This window comes from Palaemon carinicauda, chromosome 33 (assembly GCF_036898095.1).
Source record: "Palaemon carinicauda isolate YSFRI2023 chromosome 33, ASM3689809v2, whole genome shotgun sequence".
NCBI lineage: Eukaryota > Metazoa > Arthropoda > Malacostraca > Decapoda > Palaemonidae > Palaemon > Palaemon carinicauda.
This window is the reverse complement of record NC_090757.1, coordinates 28,479,613-28,484,436: the sequence shown is the minus strand read 5'-3', so window position 1 is coordinate 28,484,436 and position 4,824 is coordinate 28,479,613. Positions and strand designations below refer to the sequence as shown.

Here is a 4,824-nt window from a genome sequence, read left to right as displayed (position 1 = left end):
AATTAAACCAACCAGTACTTACTTTACTTTGATGGCTGCTTTTCCTGTCCCATACAGCAGGGGAACCCCACTGTCGTTTTATCTTGTTCTTTCAGAGTATTGAACGTTTCATATCGCGTATTGTTCATTTATTGTTAAGTCGTCACTGTCAAAGGACTCGTGAAATAAGAAAGGCTTCAGTTTCCTCTTGAAAGCCTTAATGTCTTCAATCATTCGAATGTTTCGTGGGAGCTTATTATATAGTCTCGGGGCCGCATATTTAAAGGCTCTGGAGCCTAAAGTAGACATAAATCTAGGTTCCAACAGTTTGAAGCCATCTGTAACTATTCTCGTATCCCGTTCTCTGTAATGATTTTGTACCTACAATTAAGAATTTTATAATAATTGGCCACAGCATTGGGATAGTTTAACTGAAAATAATATGAGATTAATTGCGAATGTTATATCCACTTAACGGTATAACATGGTGCCCCGAAAGTTGGAGACTGCTCTTTGTCGTCTCCGTATTGGTCACACTCGGATGACACATGAGTTTCTGTTGGCTGGCCAACACCAATCATTTTGTGACGACTGTTTGATACCCTTAATAGTGAGATATTTGTTAACAGAATACCCCACTTATAGCACAGCAAAAAATAGATATCTGTTTGAGGCTCGAGGTGAGGATGGCAGGTTCATCCTTGCCAAGATCCTTGATATGATGTGTCTTACAATACTAGCGGCATTTTTAAATTTATTTCAGAAGCAGATCCTCTGAATGCTATTTAACCTTTATAACATATTTACTTTTCTGGTTTTAATAATTTTCTTTTATACTTTATTTATGATAAATGATATTGGCGTCAATGACCTTCGATGCCAGGATACCAAAAAACTCCAAATCATTCATTCATTCAATGCAGCAAAAATTACTGAGTGGAGAGGACACCTTGTTTTAAACAGAATCCTCCCCCCCCCCCCTGGTGCCACATCTCCAAATATCACTGGATAACCTTCTATCTCCAACCCCAATCCACCTCCCTACCCTCTGTCTCTCTTTCACTCCATTTCTCTAATTTTTGTTCCACACCACCAGAAAGATTTTCACTCGTCCTACCCATGGCATATGAGCGGAATCCCTACCAAATGCATGGGGTGGATATTACAGTTACACACACACACACGCACACACACACACACACACACTCGCAATGAAAAAAACAAAACATGATTATGTAAGATGGGAGCTTGATTTTAATGACATGGGAAGAGATCATCTTATAATGATAAAGAAGTTTTTAGCTCAGGGAAGCAGTGTCCTTTGGGTATAGGAAAGGTTAAATGTAAGGGCAATAGGTAATGAATTAAGTAAGAGGAAGTTTTCTCGCTAAGTGAGTGTAGTGCTTGTTATCCAATGTTGTGTGTGTGTGGGGGGGGGGGGAGTTGTTGGTGTGCTCTTCGCAGGGGGCCCAGTACCGGGTCATATAGCCATGATTTAGAAGCCCATCCAGTGAATTCATCGAATGGTTCGATTTTAAAAAATAATGGAAGGAGAAAATAAGAGCAACAGCTCCATTTATTCATTTCTTTATAGATGAGGGAACACCGGAAGGGGCCACACGATTAAATCCACCGCACAGACATTTATACAATTCGTCTTAACAGATGAAATCTCTTTTTGTAGTTTGAAATCCGTTTGCAACTTTTTCTTTTATTCTGGCCCGGCATTCAGAAAAGATTCTGCTTTTACCTTTGGTAGAATTTCCCCAATAGCCTCCGACGGCCCTTTGCATTTGCATCTTTCAAAGCCTTGCAATCAGAAGATTTGTCAATTGATCCGTTCCCCCCGAAGAAGTTTTTCTTGGAAAGAGTAGCTCTTCTGTCCTTCCTCCATTTATATTCTGGGAACTGAGAGTGAGCGAGACTTTTCATGCGATACGTTTTATTTTCTCTCATTCCTTTTGCCTTTTTTTGGTGCGATTGAATTGGTTTGTGTTTTGTGGTAAAATGAATGAAATGGACGATTTTATGTGAGTATTCACGTATAAAGGAGGTAAATCTCTTTCTATGATTTTTTCATGAACATTCTTTATAATTACAAAATCAACTTTTTCATAATTGTGGTGCCACAGCCTGTTCAGAGGAATATTATGTGAAAATGTTTCAAAGGGTATGGTGTGGACCCCAGAAGAGTAAACATGGGCCCTATTTGGTCTTTCTAGAAATTTGTCATTAACTTTTTGTTTTCTTTCTATGGGTTGCTACGAACTGTCTTCGAATTTTCTGTTTTTTTTTTTTTTTTTTTTTTTTTTTTTTTGTTCTTGGACTTAATATTGATCTGCTTTTAAGTAAATGCAGTGAATACCTATCTGTGGAGATAAACAAGGAAATTATGTATATTGAATCGAATTTAGTGAGGAGTTACGAAATTATAGTGTCACTTACAGATGTCTTAGCGTCTTGACCCTCTTCGCTATTTTCTTTGTCGAACTACGTTGTTGACCATACTTATTGAGATGCCAGTTTGCAAATACCACAAGAAAATATTATATTCTGCATAAGTTAAAGTCTCTTTGTTATAAAGAAATGGTCTATTTGTGTGAAGGAAAGTTTCGATTAACAAACCTTAGGTGTCTGATGTCATTTGTAATCAGTCAAAAAATTTTGAAAAGTTATTTTATGTGTATTTATTGCAAATGAATATTATTATAATTATTATTATAATTATTATTATTATTATTATTATTATTATTATTATTATTTGATTAATGAATTTTGTTTGTAAATCAGTTTACAGAGACATGGTTTATATTGACGGGCTCCGGGTTACATCCAGCTTCCTTAGGAATCCATCGCTTTCCTCACTATGTGTGCCGCTTCAAGTATCGCACACTTCTGAACAAGTTTTGGGATTATATCGGCTTCTACCTTCTCAAGATTCCTTTTCAATGACTTAGGTGAGGTCCTTAGTGTTCTTATGATTAATGGCTCTACCTGCATATTCCCTAGCCTACTCACTTTTCTACTTGTTCTCTCCCCTTATCTTCCACTCTTTAGTGTCACGGTATTATTATTATTATTATTATTATTATTATTATTATTATTATTATTATTGTTGTTGTTGTTGTTGTTGTTATCATTAAAGGTTGTATTTTGATAGGCGTGTATATACTGAATGTTAGTGTGTTTGATTGTGATTCACATAACTCAAAAAGTACAGTATTTGACCGAATCTCATGAAATTTGTTGGGATGATTGGCCATGATCCAAGGACAATTTGATTGAGATTTTGGGAGTGATTGGGTCAAAGGTCAAGGCCATGGTAACGCAAAGCTAAAAAAAAAACTTTTTGATATGTGGTGGTCAGTTTTTATCTAATTGGCATAAAATTGGTGCCAAAATGTGCATATTCAATTGCTCATCTTATGCAACATGGTCGAGGTCACGAAAAGGTAAAGAAACTTTTTTTTGTTATATCGTGATAAGTTGTTGATCATATTTGCATGAAACTTGTCGGATTGATGGCCATGATCCAAGGACTATTTAGTTGAATTTTGGGAGTGATTGGGTCAAAGGTCAAGTGCAAGGTAACAAAAAGATCAATAAGTCTTTTTTTACTCTATTGTGGTCAATATTTATCCGATTTACACGAAACTAGTGTCAAAATGTGCATAAATCAGTTGCCTGTCTTGAGGGAATGATTGGGTCAAAGGGCAAGGCCACAAATGTCCTTTTTGCTATATCATGGTTAATTTTTATCCGAGTTGCATGAAACTAGTGCCAAATGTGCATATTTCAATTACTCATCTTATGATATACACCTTGATATAGTGACGACATTACCCTTGTTAGCCGTTGAAGTTCAAAGGTCATTGGGTCAATGAATTTGCCAATAGTGCAGGTTTCGTTATTACGTGGCCATTGTTATCCGATTTGTTTGCCTAATCATCATTATTATTATTATTATTATTATTATTATTATTATTTTTATTATTATTATTATTATTATTATTATCATCATCATCATTATTATTTATTATTTATTTTGTTATTATTATTATTATTATTATTATTTATTATGTTATTATTATTATCATTATTTATTATTTATTATTATTATTTATTCATTATTTATTATTATTATTCATTATTATAGCTATTCATCATTGATACGTCAATTCAGTGCTTACTCATGCAGCTTCTCCGTCCGCATGTCAAAAGTGATTCAGCCATTTCACACCATCCCAGGTAATTGCTTCCTGCCCCACACAGCTTCAACGAATCCCTACTTCCGGTCTTCCTCGGGCTCTCGGCCCCATTCAGAGCTAATGTATCATTCTCCTCCTTCAGATGTCTGAAACCATTATTATTATTATTATTATTATTATTATTATTATTATTATTATTATTATTATTATTATTATTATTATCACTTGCTAAGCTACAACCCTAGTTTGAAAAGCAGGATGCTATAAGCCCAAGGGCTCCAACTGGGAAAATAACAGTGACGAAAAGATATTAATGTTTCCCTTTTTTTTGGCTCTTATATTTTCAACTCTTCCATCCTGCCAGTTGTATTAAATGTTTGAAACCTTTCTTTCCTTATTTTTCCTCTCGTTTCTTCTTATTATTTGCATTTAAATAGTTACTTTTTTCCTTTATGATTATAATTGCAATCTTCCTTTTGGGGATTTTATAATTCATGTATGGATTAGTTATCTATATTCAAAGATTTATTAAGAGTTATATATGTTTCCTTGATTTAGTTTTAGGTTTTCTCTATTTTTTCATCGATTAGTTTTGAGTTACGTATATATTTCACGTCTTTGTGCAAGAATAATCTTC

General features: G+C 34.5%; 1 long non-coding RNA gene across 1 annotated transcript in view; it reads left to right on the top strand.

Annotated features, from left to right (window-relative positions):
• The window catches only part of LOC137626099 (uncharacterized), a 69,868-nt gene extending 66,938 nt beyond the window's left edge, over window positions 1-2,930 (top strand). Inside the window, exon 3 of the long non-coding RNA XR_011040989.1 lies at window positions 2,770-2,930. This is a non-coding gene — a long non-coding RNA (uncharacterized lncRNA). The remainder of the gene's footprint in view (window positions 1-2,769) is intronic.
• Window positions 2,931-4,824: the final 1,894 nt, after the last annotated feature.